Source organism: Marmota flaviventris, chromosome 3 (assembly GCF_047511675.1).
Source record: "Marmota flaviventris isolate mMarFla1 chromosome 3, mMarFla1.hap1, whole genome shotgun sequence".
Taxonomy (NCBI): domain Eukaryota; kingdom Metazoa; phylum Chordata; class Mammalia; order Rodentia; family Sciuridae; genus Marmota; species Marmota flaviventris.
Window position 1 is genome coordinate 163,243,961 of NC_092500.1, and position 18,671 is coordinate 163,262,631.

General features: G+C 42.6%; 1 protein-coding gene across 1 annotated transcript in view; it reads right to left on the reverse strand.

The window, feature by feature from the left end:
- Csgalnact1 (chondroitin sulfate N-acetylgalactosaminyltransferase 1) overlaps nt 1-17,867 on the reverse strand; it is a 313,956-nt gene extending 296,089 nt beyond the window's left edge. The window contains exon 1 of the mRNA XM_027927004.3: nt 17,777-17,867. The gene's annotated coding sequence lies outside the window, so the exon portion shown is untranslated. The remainder of the gene's footprint in view (nt 1-17,776) is intronic.
- Nucleotides 17,868-18,671: the final 804 nt, after the last annotated feature.

Here is an 18,671-nt window from a genome sequence, read left to right on the forward strand (position 1 = left end):
ATTTCCATAGGGAATAACAATTAAATTTAAATACTGAAAATTAATAACTTCCAACCAGAATTCCATAACTTTCAAGACTCTTTCAAAAATGAGAATAAAATAAACAAAACTAGGAGAATGGATTTCCATCTTCCAACAGATCCTTGCCATAAGAACTTCTAAGTCATGTTTCTCAGGAAGTATACACATCACAAAAGGAAAGTCTGAGATGCAAGAACAGGATTCAAAGAAACACAGAACTGTAGATAAATCCAAATAAATGCCCATTGTATAATATAATAACAATAATATTAATTTGTCAATTTACAAGACATAAGATAGGGCAAAAATGAAATCAGTTTTCTAATGTCCCACACTGCTTTTAGGAAGAAGGAGTATAAAGATACTGATTATGATAAAATTTAGATTTTGTTAAGTTAAACATATATGGAAAATTTTCTAAGAGAAAAGCTGGGGGGGCATGTTCTGTAGAATATATAACTTCCCAAACTGGTAGAAGACAAAAAAGGAAAGATGAAGGAATTATTTAATTGAAAGGGGGGAAAAAGGCACATAAAAGAAGCTGAACAGATAAGACAGCAGACACACATATCAGTTATCACAATAAATACAAATGGACTAAGGCCCCAAGTTAGAGACTGAGATTATCAAATAGACATTTTTAAAATCTGGCTAACTTTTATTTTCATATTAAAATAAAGGATATACTAAATATTTTGATTCCACTTACATGAGGTACTTAGATTAGTCAAAATCATAGAGACAGAAATGGAATGGCAGTTGCCAGGGGATAAAGAGTAGAGAATGGAGAATTATTGTTTAATGGATACAAAGTTTCAGTTTTACAAAATGGAATGAATCATGTATGTGGATACTGGTGATGGTTACACAGCATTATGACTGTATTTCATATCATTGAACTGAATACTCTAAAATGGTTAAGATAGGAAATTTTGTTATGTGTGGTTAGTTATATACAAAAATAAAAATAGGGGGAAAAGGTCTACAGTAGAATATTATTCAACTTTTAAAAAAGAATGAAATTTAGACAAGATACAACATAGATGATGCTTGAAGACATTATACCAAGAGAAATAACCCAGTCACCAAATGCAAACACTGAACACTGAAAAATTGGTATGATAATGAATTTTATGTTATGTGGACTTTATCAAAATAAAAGCATTTTTAAGAAAAAAAAAGGATATGCAAAATAAAAAGATAAAAGTTTAAAGTTAGGGCTGATTCACTTTTAGCATCTCTAAAAGTAGAACAAGACACTGTACACTGATTGAAGCAAAAAAAGAATTATCCATATGAACTATGAATTATTTTCATTGAAAAGAAAAGAAAAATGAAGTGGAATCTAACTAAACCACCAGATAAAAGTATTTTGTAGAAAATACAGATGATAAAAAATGAGTACATGACAACACTTACAAATGAAAAGACACTTTAAAGACTGACGAATCAAATGATGTGTGGACTGCCTATGAATCATGATTTGAACAAAGAGATACTTTCTGAGATAATTAAGAAAAAAGATACACATCATATGGGTATTGTTAGGTGATTTTTAAAGAGCTTTTTGGGTGTTAAAATGGCATGGTGGGTAAGGATAATGAAGATTTTTACCACTCCGAACTATCTATGCTATTGGGGTTGGGCAAGACGTTCCTTCCCCTCCAGGTTTGGAATACATGCAGACAATAATGGCCACTGGACCACTGGTGCCCTCCAGCATCCATAGTCTCCTCTTCTGGTCAAGAGAATCCCAGTTTTCAGCTCGGCCCATTGCTATCCATCAGAGTTTGTATTTCCTGCTCCCTCTTGGATTTAAGTATAATCAATCACATGACGGAATTCTGAGAGTTAATGAGACACATGCAAAAACTGTTGAGTGTGGCATCCAAAGCTATCCTTAAAAGGAAGGATCTTCCCCTGCCCTTCCCTTCCTCTTGGGCCAGGAACATGATGGGATAGATGTCTGCAGCCTCTGATGGCTCACAGCTCCCTCCGAGGACCACATTCATGGGTTGTAGGAGCAGTCAACTGTGTGGAACCTCCCCACTCCCAAATTACCTACTTACTGGCTTATTTTGCATAGGAGAGAAATAAGCTTCTATTTTGTGTTACCATTGTTCTTCCATTTATATGCAGGCAAACGTCATCCTTATTAGTGCAGATGTCTCCACGCTTTCTGGACCAGCAGATACTGAAGCCAAGATTCCTCTTTTTCATGAGTACTTCTGTGGGTTGTCCAGTGCCCCCCTCCGGGATCCCTCTGACCAAAATTGCTACGATACAGCTGATATATTCAAGTCCTCTGTTTGCCCTGCCACCCACCCCTCTCCCCCAGCCCTGAAATTCACTCCTCTGCTCTGTGGGCTGTGGCTCCTGGGCAGAACGCAAACAGTTCCAGGTTGGCTGTCTGTCCCACACAGACACATCTGGTCCATGTGAAGCACGCGCAGATCCCTCCAACAGACTTGGCAGGGAAACCCTAGCCCAGCTGCTCTCTTTCACTCGGCCACCAAAACATCTCACCAGGGTGGACACCGGTCCACCCCTCTCCCAACCCTGGGAGACACAGAGGATGCTGTCTGAGAGAGCTGCTCTCTCCAGACTTGGGGAGAGGGATGATCACCCATCCCAGCCTCCTCAGGAAAAGAGGAGGATGGCAGAGCCTCCCTGAAACAAATCCCTTAAAAATCCCATATTGATGCTTCTCATACCCTCAGAGGAAGAGGATTTTCAAGAACTGTGAGACGGGTGTTCCAATGTTTCCTCTGGAAAAAATATCTCCATTTTGGTCTTTCTCACGACTTATTTTAGCATCTGCTCTCTAGTGTGTCTCGAGGTGCTAGTCACACTACCCAATTCAACCGTCTGGCACAAAAATAATAAAATACTTCAGGATGCACATCTGTGGTAAAACCCTAAAGAAAAGCAAGGAAATGGTTAATCATACTGGAAAGAACAGTTACTCCTGAGGCGGGGGGGGGGGGGGGGGGGGGGGAGGGAAATATGAGCCAGATGCCCGAGCCAAGGGGTTCAAAGGGAGGGTTCTGGATGCTATGGATAGTTATTCACCCTATTATTATAAGTTAAAATGTGTACAAGTAATATACACATAAGGGTATTCATAATTTATTAATTTAAAAGTGAATAAAGGAACAGACATAAGCTGACAGCTAAATTCCATGGTAGAACAATCTGGAAATAAGATTGCACTGTGAGAACTATGAACTCAACAGCATAGAGGAAGATGGACAATAAGTGACCTTCAGAAGGAGGTTGAAGGACCTCCTGGAAGGAGCAGGTGGTGTTCTCAGGGACTTCTCGGGTGGTAGTTGGCCCTTAACATATCTAACATGCCTGGTCACCTGGAGGGACAGATTGGAGAAAAGCATCACAGAGGGGATCATTGATGCCTCATCTCAAGGTGGAATCCCTGAAACTGGAAAAGGGGTCTTGAACAAAAGACTCTAGGAAACCAGCCTTGAATGCGGCAGACACGCCCCTGGCTCTTGCCACAGCTCTGTGAGACACAGGGACAAGATAGAGTCTTCACAATTCCTCTTGCGGTATTTTTGAAATGGTCAAAGCAAACTTTTGCTTCTGATCTGGACTTGTATGGAGCTAAACTATAGGAAAAGAAAGTGCTGACCATGCATATGGATCTTACTGGTTTTATTACTAAGGCAACATTAAATTTATTATAATTAATCATGATGAAAACTAATATTTCTTTTTATTGATTTTTTTCAAAAAATAAATGACAGCAGAATGCATTATAATTCTTATTACACATATACAGTACAATTTTTCATATCTCTGGTTGTATATAAAGTATGTTGACACGAATTCGTGTCTTCATACATGTACTTTGGATAATGATGTCCATCACATTCCACCATCATTGCCCTGCCCCCTCCCTTTCCCTCCCACCCTTCTGCCCTATCTAGAATTCATCTATTCCTCCCATGCTTCCACTCCCTACCCTACTATAAATCAGCCTCCTTATATCAGAGAAAACATTCAACATTTGTTTTGGGGGGATTGGCTAACTTCACTTAGCATTAACTTCTCCAATGCCATCCATTCCTGCAAATGCCATGACTTTATTCTCTTTTTCTCATGTGATGCCCTGTCTGATCCTCAGAGTAACCTCAATCCTACCAGGAAAGTAATGCCCAGATTCAAATCCTGACTCAACCCTGAATACCTATGATCCTGAACAAGACGCTAAACAGTTTGGGGCCTCAGTTTCCTCACTGTAAAGTGGAGATAATGTAGTCCTGTGTCCTAAGGTGTCACAAGGCACACAGTAAGCACAATATTAATATGTGCTATTGTTCTGATTTCACAGACAAAACAACTAAGGCTCAGAGTGGTTGAGTAACTTGCCTAAATACCATAGCTGATAAACAGCATTTGGTCTAACCTGAGTACCTTAGACTTCAGACCCCATGCACTTAACCACCATTCTGTATAAACCAACAGTTATTTGCAAACATAAGTTAACCCACGTGTCTTCCGGATGCTTTTCAACCTTGGGGCATCTGGGTTAGAAGATCAACTCACGTAACCTTTGCAGGCTGGAGAAAGCAGAACTCCAGGCCTTTGAAATGGATCACCAGGCGACTCTCCAGCTCATCCCTGATTGCCCTGTTGCAGCCAGCCTCCCTAGGAAGGTCCCCTGGTAGCTGTCTGCTGCCTGGTCTGATGTGCTACTCAACTGTGAGTGTCTCAAAGGCTGCCCTGGGACTTTTCATTACTGGGCTCTCCATTTCCAGCAATATACCAATTAAAATATAAGATGTAAATTTTTCTGTAACCTGACAGATTCAGCTGCCCAGAGGCAGCAATCCTACCTTCAAAACCTTTCTGACCACCCAGATTATATACATTATACTCTGAAGGGCCTGTCATCCTCTGCTGAGGGTGTCCACTGTCCTGCAGAAAAGCGCAGGAGAGGGGGCAGGGCTCCAGATCCCTTTCTGCCATTTACACCCATGAGAACTTGGGTGAGCCACACTGCCTCTCCCAGTTTCACTGTCTCCTTTTATGAAAGGGAAAACGTGGACTAGATGACCTATAAATTCCCTTCCATTCTTTGATCTTCATCTCCATATTTTAATTTAGAGCCAAATCTCATTTTGATTTGATCACATTCAAAAACAACTTGAACTAAATTCTCACTTTAGGGAGACACACACACACACACACACACACACACTGATTTCCATAATTCAGAAATGGAAAGCAGTGCTGTTGCTACCTGCAATTCTGCAATTGCAAAGGGAAAAAGGTACTTTCAAAACCCCCACCTGAGCTGCTGAGACCACTGAGAGGGAGAAACCCATTAGCCTGAAAACCATACATTATGTGAAACTTGTGGCTTAAAAGCATTTCTCTCAGAGAATCATAAAGAATAAACTGGCTAGTCCTTACCTGCCTCATGCCAATCAGCCTCAGATTAAAATGCACACGTGTGCACCTGTACATACGCGCGTGCGCATGGCAGGCTGCAGATTTTTTTCAGAAATTTAAATAATAAATGAGAAAGTACTGTGAACACCTCAGAAAAAAAGGGGCAATACTCATAACAGTAATTATCTCAAAAGTAAAGTTGGATAACTAGAATGATTCATAATCTTATTTTTGGCTCTGTACCTGCTACAAAATCAATGATGCAAATGACTTTTTAAAAAAATTAGACTGTAAAGAAATAGTAAAAGTTTAAAAACTCAGTAATAGACCACCACATGGACTTTCAGGTGATACTGGTTTGATAACTAAAAATATTCTTTTTATATAATAGCATATATAAAATGTAACTACTTACAGACTGGCTCTCCCTGCTTTCCAACAGCATAGTAATTTGTACTTGTATCCTTTAAAGCTACATCAGAATGCCTTAACTTAATAAAATTAATGTTATCAAATAACCATGACTAATGTATGTATCTGTTTGAAAGTCTGATTCATGAAAAATGAAAACTATAATAATAAATTAATCCACAAATTTTTAAAACATTTCATAATTTTTACAGCATGATTAGCCCAATAGGGCTGAATCCTTCATCAAAAATGTGTCCAGTATATGTGGTACTCACCAGAAATAGAAAACGCAGGTAATCCCAGAAGCTGAGGTACGACATAGGTAATGACCAGGCTATTACTCTGAATGATAATGCCAGGCTCGCACTGAACACTTTGCCTAATTAGACTTCACATAGGGGGAAAAAATGCTTTAATATTTAACAAGTATAATGGTGCAATCAATGTACACAAATCAGGCCTGATAAGCAGCATTGCTTATTAAAGAGAGAGACAGATGGCTACAGGAAAGGTATAATCATTAAATGTAAAATCTCACAGGCTCCAACTGTGAACACCAGTCATATAGTTTAAAATTACCACTTCATCCACAGAACTCAATGCATTATTTAGTCCTGTCCTCTTGCTCTGTAGATTATAGATACACCCACACTATAGATTTAATAAAACAACTTGGTTCAAATAGATCGTCTTGTTTCTCTCAAAGCTGCCTTTTCCAAGCCACATTGGCGGATGTCAAAATCCCAGAGAGCAAGATGTCCAACATCTCTCTTATAATCATTTCAGTTAGGTAATTAGTCCTCCTTCTTATTACCTTCAAGACTTAATGTGCTGGAAGCCTTCCTGACTCTATTAAACCCAGCCTGCTACAAGATTATGAATACGTAATTTGTTTACAGGTAGCTTTTAAGAAAACACACAGTATGCAGGCATATATTTTAAAACAGGCATGCTTGTGAACTGCAAATTATAGTGAAAGATGTCTAAGGGTGGGTTTACGTTGGTTCCCTCCAAGGTCAGCTTCATGGTCAAATACAGGGATCCTAGAAGGCCATTTGCCTTTGTTGCTGCATTTGTTCATTCTACACATATTTACTGAGAACCTCTTGTGCCTACACCCTGTGCAGTACTTGCTGTAGTCTTTGGAAAACATCAACGAATCGTGAAAACTATGGTCCTATTCCCCAGGACTTCAGAGTTTGTTCCAGTGATGACATAAAAGCAACTAAAATGTCCACCCCTGCATATGGTGTTTTGCTTGGTTTGTGAAGCCACCAGGGCAACCTTGGGAGCAAAAGATTTATAGGCTTTTACTGTCACTGTCATCTGACCTAGGACTTCATCTATTGAAACTCAGTTCCCCAAGTATTTTTGTATGTGTTAAATAAATTCCACAAAGAAAGTGCTTTGAACAGTATTTAGCACACAGTAATTTCTTCCTAAACTTCTGCCATGTCTGCATTAAAATTAAGCTTGTTTTAATTGAGAAACCAATTATTCAACCCTTCCCTTTGCTGCAATGATACATGTATCTACACTTCTCTCTCTTTGGGTACATAACAACCCATTTTAATCTGTGTCCAGGAACAAATTCCTCAGAATTAGTCTTAACCAAATGTTTCCAGAAAATCAAGGATTTGAAACGCAGAGATCAAAGAATTTCACATTTTAATCCACTAGCAGGATATATACAAATGAAGCTGAGATCGTTTAGAATCAATTTGACTCATTTCGATTTCTGATGTTGTAAAATCAACAGGAAACAAAAACTAATCCCCATGTGCTTAAAGTAGGCACTGAGAGCTTCTCGTCCCCAGGGAAGATGCTCCACATGCCACTGCCATGATAATACATTCCTTTCTCTGTAGTATTTTACTTCTCTGCAGCCAGAATGCCCTGTCTGCTCATCTACTTTCTCCCGCACCCAGCACAAAGCCAAGCACACGGTGAGTCCGTGGTAAGATTCTGAACAACTGGAGACCAGGCAATTGTGTAGATGTCACAGTGGTAAGGGCACCTCAAGTTACCTGCTAACCAGCAATGGTACTGAATGACATTGCGCAGCCCAGCAAGAGCCAAGTGACGCAAACAAGGCCCCTGTTTGTGTCATCCCACTAAGTACCTGAGTAACCTTAGATAAGTGACTCTTGGCCTCTCTGGGCCTCCTTCTGTATATTTGCAAAATATAGGGATAGTCTACATCATCTCAAATGATGACAATTAGACTGATGATCTCAAAGTACAGCTATTTCTGGTGATATATTCTTGCTAACCAATGATCCTCTTATCACTTCTAACACCAAAAAGTTGTTGACAAGACTATTTAGTGACATTTACACGTACTCCAGGCATGAAGTGACTCTTTCAAATGCACATTTCGGCCACTTCTAGTTTCAGCTAATTCATATAAATTAGTTGAATGGACATGGCCAACTTTATTTAAAGCGTCTCTACTCATTTCCTGATCCTCGTTCCTTGGAGATGAGCAGCAACATTCCTTGGCCACTTCACCCAGAGCATCATTGACCCCACGGATAATCCAACAATTCTGATGGAGGCTAGAGAAAGGAGTTTAAAAAAGCTGATGCCTCCCATGTGTCTTCACCCCAAGATGAACCATCTCCACAGGCCAAAAAAATACCCTTTCGTGCTTTCAGGCAACCCCACAGTTTTACAAGAACCCATTCCCACCGCCCATCAGCTGAACCCTCGTGAAAAGTGCAAACACTCACAGGTTACCTGGTGACCATCAGTAAAGTTCCCCATCTTGGAAGGATGAAAAAGAACTGTATTCCTGGTACTCAGTGAACAAACAATTCCTAACATGTGAAGTCACTGTCTTAGACGGGAGAGAAACCAAAAAGCTCGTAGTTTCTGCTCTCCTTCTTTCCCAAGTCTATCGAAACACTTGAACATCAAGGTACCAGTTCTTCACAAGGAGTGTAAAAGAGTTATCCTCTGTGGCCTCTATTATAGACACTGATAATGGTCCATGGCAGGTCAGAAACATTTTGGAAGAAAGCGAAAAGCTAATTCCAGTGAGACTGGATAAGTTCCCTTTTATACCCAAGGACATTAACGGGAAAAACCCTCTGGATTTTTAATGATTTCAGTGAATAATAAACTCTCTACAAAGAAAAACTATTTTTGAGAAAACCTCAAACCCAAGGTGTTGGACCAACTTACTTGCTCCAACAGAGTAACTAGTTTTCTGCTCACATTGTGGCTTTGGCCACCATTTGGAATGATAATCAGTTCACAGGCCACAAATTTCATTGCTTTGCATTTGAACAGCACCTGCATCTCACTGATTAAATTCCTGCTTTACAGATTGAGAATTTGCTCGTGGCCACAGAGTGAGTCAGCTCTAGAATCCTATCTCTATAAACCTAAGGTCCTTCTGGAACAACTTGTCTGCAAACTCAGTTTTCTCCCATTAGTCAGGCCCAAGAATCTATAGGCCGTGAGTTTAGTGAGAAGACAACAGGAAGCTCCTAGGCAGAAGCCAGAGCTTGGAAGTCTTAAGTACACCCCTAGAAATACCCCCCCCCCCCGGCAAAATACAAGCTTCTCTCCCTTGTTCCCTATTATATACCATAATTGTATGCAAATAAATCTTCTATGTACATAGGACACCCAAAGGTACTCAGGGTATTCTGACTTGCTTATGTCCATGGAAGTCCAAGAAGTATCTATTCCTATCCACTTACGTAGAGAGAGTGGGTGAGAAAGAAGAAAGGGAAATCTACTGTCATTTGAACAGCTAACTGAAGTAGCCAAGGGACATTAGAAATTCATTGTTTAACAGCATGTCCTAGTCACTGTCCCACTGACCTCAGTCTAAAACTTTCAGCTACATAAGGGTCCTCAAGTGGTTTTCTGGAATTCATTTCTACACCCAAGCACCTTAGCAACATGCGCACAGTAGGAGCCCAAAGACATTTGATTACAACAGTCTAGAATTGAAGACATTTTTAAAAATGCCCAAGAGCGGGACCAGGAGACTCAAAGTCCAGGGCAAATATCCCATTCTCCTTCTAGTCTTCCAAATACTTTCCAAGGGGAAAAAAAATACTTATTTTCCATGTATTAAGTATTTGCCATGTGCTACCCCATTTTCCATGTGTTATCTCAATTAATCACCAAACCACCTAAGGAGATAAACATGACTATCCATTGTATAGACGAGAAACTAGTAGAGCTATGACCTTCTGTGAGTGACTCCAGCTCCCAGGCTACACAGCCAGGGTGCCACTGTCTCCTGCAGAACACCATTCCTTCCTTGTTTCTCACCCATCAGTTCTCTGCAGGCCTTCACTATCCTAGCCTTCCCAAGACACATAGGCACTAACTTGAATTCCAAGGACTCTTCCCACAAAGCTCTTCTATCATTTTTTTTTAAACTTGTTTTTTTTTTTTTTTCCACTTTAACACACTCTATTAATTCTACAAAATGGGTTTTTGGAAATTACAGTAACTTGTTCTAAACAAACTGTTCTCCAATTCGATGCTGTTTTTAAATTTGCTGCATGGTGCTTTAAAAGGCCTGAATCAAGCTTCTCCTGCACCTGGGCAGGTCCTGTTTGCTAGGACACAGAAGGGCCGGTTCATGCCTCTGTGCCCTGGAATAGTAAGCAATGACTCCAGGCTTCCCGCTCCCTGGCTGAGGGAGACCTTCCTGAACTGTAATGATTTTGTAAAACCCACGTTCCCTGGCTGCCACACACAGCATCTACCCTACACACCAAACAAGGAGGCTCATTATCATAAAACCACCAGGAACATCTGGGTAAAAAACCCACCCTGGTCTAACAACACAGCCCACTATACAGGCTGTGCCAGCAGGACTCTACCCAGAGGCCCACAGACCTGGCTCCCAGCTGCAGAGGGAAACAGACCTGGGTGTATTTAGCCAAATCCTCAACTGGCAGAGGAGCAGGGGCTCATTTCTACTGCAATACCAGCTACCCCATGAAATCTCCAGTGGAGATTGGCAGGCCACTAATAATTTTGACTTAGTTACTTGCTGACGGAGGATGTGCCGCCTTCAGAAAATGCCTGCAGTCAGAGCTCAGGGAGTTAGAAGTATATACCAGGCAATGCACCAACTGGGGATGCAGAAGGCTGCAGCTGTCCTCAGAGTTCCTTAGCAGAGGCCATCCGGCCTAGAGCTGCAACTCAGAGCCACCAACCAAACCTCAGGCTGCTCAGAGCCTGGCTTGCTGTCCCCCAAGACCCTGAACCCTTTTGCTAAACCCACCTCAGACTTCCTTTCTGACTTGTTCCAATGTGTATGAGACCTGAGTTCTTGATGGTTCCTTATTCTATGCCACGCACCCACTCCTACCCCACAGGCACCTATCCTGGGCTCCAAGCTGCCACCGTCTGTTGGCTTCAGTGGCTCCGGCCAGCTCCAGTGATAACCAAGCATGATAGGAACCTCAGGCTAGTGCCAACTCACACATCAACCAAGGCAGCTGCCAGATTTGTCCCAGCCCCATGAGGAACAATCAGAAAATAACATTTTCAGGAGACTGATTCCATTCTATCTTGGATTTTTATACCTTTATATCTTTCCTGCTCCATAACTGTTGGGGGCAAAGGGGAGAGAAGTGGGAGGGTGAGAGGAGAGAGATAAGAAAGAAAAAGAAGAAGGATGCTGCTATTGCTTAATACCTGCCACTCCAGGTGGCTGGGCACTATATTGTGCATCCCATTTAATTCTTGAAGCAAGACTGTAAAATGTTACTATCTCCATTATGCACACAAGGAAACAAAGTCTCAGAGATGTTCACTAAGGGGATATGGCCCCTCCAGCAGTAAGTGGTGCAGCTGGGACACAGACCCCAGGAGTACCCTGCTCCAGGGTCTCAAATGCTTCCCTCTTTCCTGCACTATCTTCCTGTCTTTATATTCCCTGTGGTGTCAATGTAGTGCCTTCGTATAGCAGGTGCATATGCAATGTTTGTTCAATGAATGTGTGAATGGTTGACTCAGCCCTTCACACCTTCATATTCCACAACCCACACACTTGACTTTATTCATTTATCATGTTTGTAACATGCCTGCAAAGAGCCTGGATAATAAGTTAAGTGTAGTACAGAGATGCCGTTCTACACTATATTTTGAGCTACTAGAAAATACTACACGTACAAACCCATAAAATAAAACATACTAAAGGAGACCCACTGATCAAAATGCATTTGTTATTGTGCTCCGTCCTGCCCAGAAATGAACACAAATACAAAAATCTAAGGAAAATCAGTGCTTTCATGTTTTTGTTTTAACCCTCAGAACTATAAGATATTTTCCCAGCTGCCAGTTCAATGAGTTTATGCTACAAAAAAGCAGCAGAGAGGCTACGAGCAGAAGCCAAGCAGACCAGACTGAAGACCAGCTCTGTGACTATCACCTAGGTGACGATGGGCAAGTACTGAACCTCCTAAGTCTTGGTTTTCCTATCTGTTGAATGCAGATAATAATAGTGCGTACTGTAAGGTGCCGTGCTGAGTAAAGGAAGAGCCCAGGCCCCACATTTAGCACAGCACCAGCTACCCAGTTAAGTGCTCCATAAATGTAGCCATTTTTATCAAGGGAAGAGAAGAACCGCGGTAGATATGCAATGAGAAAACTTCAATGAATTACTTGCCTCTGCAAATATCATTATAAGTACTAAGTTCACTAAATCATCTGTTCCAGATCACTGTGATTACTAGAATGATCTACCCTGAGAGCAACTCAGATAATAATAATAATAATAATAATAATAATCACCAGCAGTTACACACACACACACACACACACACAATTTACTATGTGCCAGGCACTGTTCCAACCACTTTTACAGACAATGAATGGCCGCACGCACAGCTGTGCAGAACGTGCCACACAAGAGCCCATCAAGGGAGTGAACAGGGCTGAAGTCTAGTCTGCTGTCTGGTAACCCAACTTAAAGCCCTGGTACAGAATGATCCACCACAGAGGAATCAACACCTAGTGGTAATTGTCACAAAGACACTCCATGGGCAGCAACCCTGTTTACATATATTCACTGTTATGGTTTAGATGTGAGGTGTCCTCCAAAAGCTCACATGTGAGAGAGTGCAAGAAGGTTCAGAGGGAAAATAACTGGGTTGTAAGAGTCTTAACCCAGTCAATGAATTAATCCCCTGATAGGGATTAACTGAGTGGTAACTGAAGTGGTAGGGTATGGTTGGAGGAGGTGGGAATTGGGGTGTGGGTGTGGGTATATATTTGTACCTGGTGGGTGTTCTCTCTCTCTCTCTCTCTCTCTCTCTCTCTCTCTCTCTCTCTCTCTCTCCTTCCTGATCACTGTGTGAGCTGGTTCCCTCTGCCATACTCTTCCACGATGATGTGCTACCTCACCTGGAATCCCAAGGAATGGAACCAACCTTCTATCGACTAAGACCTCTGAAACCATGAGCCCTCAGGTAAACTTTTTCTCCTCTACAGTTATTCTGGCCAGGTCTTTTCAGTCACAAGCAGCAAAAAAGCTGACTAAAACATTAACCAACATGTTAACTTGAGCAAGGATTTCACCCGGGAGAGAGAGAAGTAGAAAGACACTTTTGAGGGTACCCAGGACCTAAATCAAACACTGACATTTCAGCAACAGAATAGATGGTATTCACAAAAGCATCAGTGAACAGTCCCTAATATTAAGCTGCACAATGGTGCCCAGGTGCCATGGGAACACAAAAATAAGGCAGGCCCTAGAGTTCAGTATAAATAGACAATTTACAACTACCTCCTCCCCATTTCCTGCTTCCCAACTCAAATGTTCTTTGTATGTGAAAATAAAATAAAGCAGCAGATGTGACCCCAGGATAACCAAATGTTGGGTCTTGCATCACTTAAAAACAACAAAAATTACCTGAGCAACAAAGCAATGTTTGACTAAGTGATAAGCTCAAAATATTTCACTGAAAATTCTAGCCAACAGTTGTCATTTCCATCCAGGTGGTACACCCAAATGCAGGTTCCTAAAAATGACTCCCAGGTGTAAAGACCCTTTCATTTTCTCCCACCTCAGGCTTCCATGATCTCGATCTGTTCAGAGTTCTTACCCAAACTCAACCATGATGTTCTGTGTAAAGGTTTATGCCTATTATCCCAGCTGAGGCTAAGCTTCAGTCTGGGAAGAGGAAGCAGAGGCTAAGAGATGCCATACCCTTCCCTAACTGGGGCTGTGAGGGTAAGAGCAAACCTCCTCCGGTTCTAGAAAAGAACTCATTTGTGCAAACAAGATCTGCTTAACTCTGATATGCACAGGATCCTAAAAGCAATCCAAAAATTTTAGCTTATTCAGAGGGAAAAGATAATAAAAATTATCTAAAGCCTTCACGCGAAAGCTATTCCTTTTACCCTGTTCTGTAACAAGGACTGACCTAGACCTTGATGGGAAAAACAGCAAAAACCAGATTGCCTTGTTTTAAAATTCCACCGTGTTTGACAGTCAGAATTGGATGTCTGATAATTTTCTGAATTCAGATACATTCTGCTAAATAAGATAAGAAGCCCCATGGTAAGATATAAGGCCCACAATAGGCTGATGACCTATCTCCTGCTGTGCTTAATTCTCCTTTACAGATGAAAGGTGTTTTTGTTTGTCATTGTAACTAAATTTCACTAGAAACCTGAAAATATGATGTTTCTCATATTCATCTGCAAACAATATGGCAATATTGTGAGTGTGATGTTTGCTTACACACATATGATTTGCAAATTTCATCTGGCAAATAGAAATACCTTCAAGTTGTTCAATCAATATTCCCAAGCCTGACTCACTTCATTCAAGTTAGAATTTAGAAATAAGAAGGCTTTTCATCAGTTCACACAGAAGACAGGTACCTTTCAATGATGCACGTCTGAAATGTAACAAAAAAATTTTAAAGGTGGAATATAATGTGGCCCACTTTAATAAAAAAATAAAGGAACACCAGGAGTTTTAACTGGCCAGGTAATAAAAGTTCCTCGAGAAACAACCCATATTGTTAGTGCTACAAGTACCCATTTAAGACATAAAGCAATTTTAGATTCACTAAAAAATAAATATCATCAAAGACACACACACACACACACACACACACACACACACAGTGACTAAAACATTAACCAACATATTAACTTGAGCGAGGATTTAACCCAGGAGACATAGAAGTAGAAAGGCACTTTTGAGGGTACTCAGGATCTAAATCAAACACTGCCATTTCAGCAACAGGATAGTATTCAAAAAAGCAGAGAGAAAGAGAAAACTTTAAAATACTAGATTAAAATCATATATTTGATTTTTTCAGTTTAAGAATTTTATATATTTGTATGGTAGGATATGCAAAGTAAAAAGCCCAATTCTTAAATCTCCTTAATTCTTTAACTCTAAAGGTTTGCTCTAACGTTACTCAGAAAACCATACCAAATCCATTATTGGACAACTCTTCATTTATTTTCAGGCCTTTGGTAATGCTAGTCACACAAGGTTACCCTCTTCCCATACAGTATTCTGAGAACCCAGGAAGTCAAATTTCTCTGCTATCTCAAAGGACAGATTAATGGTAACAAATGACAGGCTCTGGTGATCCACTATGCGGAGGAGGCCCCTAGTGGTGAAGCTACCTCTGCGACCTGGCTTAGCACATTTTATAAGACTGCTTCATCATGAGGGCAAAATCAATAGGTAATAAAGTCTACCTGAGCTTTGCCTCCTTAATACCTCTATTAGCCCTAATATATAGGATGGCTGTAATTTACAATCCCAAGGTCCTTGCATCAGGAATATTAAAAAATGGATGTGACTTGAAGAATAACTTCATTACATTCTGAATTTCAAGTCAACTAACATTCATAAGCCCTTTACACCCTGCCAGGCACCAAGTGTGACATGGAGAGACAGGTAAACCAGAGAGATGAGCAGACACACAGAGATTACTGTTATTTCTTTTCAAGATAATAGCATCACATACAGAACAGAACTAGGACAACAGGAAGGTTGGAAAGCTCAATTCATCATCATATGACCTGATGACAGGTTCTAACCAACAGGAAAACCCAGAAGAATTGCCTACCACAACCTCCAAACTGTCAGCTCCTCATTTTTAAACATGCACATAGGGCAGCACTGAGTTTCTTCAATACAAATGGATGGAAGAATGGATGGATAGAAGGAAAATAAGACTACATTTTTTAATAAAAAAAGTATAATTTTAAAAATATATTGAAACATGCCAGAATTAACAATTCCTAAAAATAAAGAAAAACAAGAGATAACATTTACAAAGCCCTGGACCCATAAGTTTCCAGGTGTCATTTAATTCTGCCAAACATCTCTACAAAGAGAGGAGTAATATCAGCATTTTACAAATTAGGGTGCCAATGCTAGACAAGGGTAAATGCCTTTTCCAGAATAATGCAGTTAATAAATGGGAGAAGCAACTTGGAGCCCATGATTCTGAAATAGTGAAGCATATCTCACTTCATTATAATGTATATATGTGAATCCAAAAGTCTATTTTGTTTTGAACCCCATTAACACAGTTTGCAAACAGACATGAGATTCAAAATACAAAGATGGCAGAATTAAAGTATTTCCATATTGCATTCTTTGGAATACATAGAGTACCTGAGTTTCATGCAGAGAAATTATCAAATATTTACCAGGTTCCTACAATAGATGTGATCCATCTCTTGTTTTCCAGGAACAGGCACTTTCTGGGAGCACAACCCACCCATCCCCTATAATATTATGCACTATTGCCTACATTCAAGTCACTTTTTATACCCAGGGCATGAGTCAACCTTATACTTCTACTTCCAAGTCTAAAAGACTTTTCTCCTTCCATTTAGCAAGATAACCACTGCACCAGCCTTATTCGTGTTCACTTTTGCAACACTACGATAATTGTGACTTTCTTGCATGAATAATGTTAACAAAAATCCAAGGAATCCTTTGGAGCCAAGTTTAAATTTCTAGTAAGAAAATATGAAACAACAGTTAATTACCTTTATTATCTAGAGTATCTAAGGACATCTAAGTTTAAAAGGTGCCAAGACGTTGAAAGCAAAATAAAAGTGGAGTTTGCGAAATAAAACCACCGCATCATTTGTTAGTGTTTCCCAGGCTCACTGTTTCGGCATGTAACATGTTTTCCTCTCCCACCATTCTTTCACTGTTCACGATGAAAAGATAAGTTCAGACTCACTGACAGGAGCGCAGGTGCAGGAAGTGTCGCGGAAACAAACAACTTTGCCTTTGCTTGGTAGCGCTTCCCCCTCCTCCAGCCCTCCGAACCCCAGACACCCCAAGACCATGCCCTCGAATAGCTTCCCTGCACCCATCGTGCAAGACGCTTCTGCGGGGTACTGTGGGATCTGATCGCGGTGACCCTCAGTCACAGTCACCATGGCCCTGGTCCAAGGCAGGAGAGCACGCTGCCCACCGGCCACCCTCTCCATCATAGCAAAAAATAAAAGGACAATAACAGCAAAGTAGTCGGCGGGCACGTGTAAAGGCTACTTTTTAGTGAGGTTTCGAGAAAGTAATTAAACAGCCGAGCGCTACGATAAACGGCAGCGAAGCCCAAGTGACCCGGGTCGCCGCGGCCCCTGACCCTCACTAGAAGCCTCCCCGCGTGCTCGCGCGTCCACCTGAAGGCACCGCGCCCTCGGCGGGCCGGGCCGCCCCAGCCCTGCGCTGCGCAGAGCCCCCTCCCGGTGCCAGTCCTCGGGCCCCAGCCGGCCGGCAGCGGCGCAGCGAGGCCCCGCGCAGCACGGTCCTCCCGGCTGGGGAGCCACCCCGAGGTCGCCGGCTGGGGCGCGCGAGAAAGCCGTGCGGAGCTACGCGGATGGACTAGCGGCACCGACGCCCCCGCGCGGCGCGACACACCCCGCCGGCCGGGGAGGGAACCCGACTCACCCCGAGGCGCCCTCCGGGCTGCCCGGCCCGGTTCCCGCTGCGCCCGCCGCCGCCGAACTTTCCCTCCTGCTCGGCGGCCGCGGGCTCGGCTCCACCTCCCGCTCGGCAGCCGCGGAGCCTCCAGGGACCCGGGGGGCGGGGAGTGGCGGCGGCGGCGGCTCGGGCGGGCGGGCTGAACCGCGGCCAAGCCCCAGCGCCCGCCGCCGGGTGGGAGCCGGCCGGGCCCGCGAGCCCGCGCGGCGGCAGCCACCCGGCTGGGATCGCGCTGGCTGCGCCCACCCGCGTCCCCCACAACCCCTCTGCAGTGCGTCCCTGCGCCCGGTCTGAGCGGGGCGCCCTAGCTCAGGCTTGTCATTCTGCAGGGTCCCGAAGGGGGACAGTCTTGCGAGAGACTGGTCACTGAGATCAGGAGAAGTTGAGGGAAGGGGCTAGGATGTTGTGGCGTGCCCCGGGTCCCAGGAGAGAGGTGGATAAGTGTCTAGCCTGCAACTGTGGGGTCCTTCATCTTTCGGTTCCCCAGTCCCCCACTAACCACCTCTGTTTTCCTTTGCCGTTACTGAAATGCCCTAACCCCTGTGGGCCGACCTGCCTAGGAAACTTGGTAAGATTGCACTTCAGAGAAGTAATTCGCGGTCTGTGTTACGCTGGTCAGTATAACGCCTCGGTTAGAGAACTTTCATTTACTGCGAAGGTCAGAAACCCCTTTAACTCTGAGACACCTCCACCGAGAGTTAGTAAAGGCTGCAGGGACCACTGGCGGCCACTGGGAGCCCTCGGAGAGAAGTGGGAGAGGAAGGAGGAAAGGATGGAAAGTGGGCAAGTAGGGTATTAAAAAATAAAAGATACCACCACTGCCCTCAACACACGCACATTCACCTCCACCTGTCACCTGTCA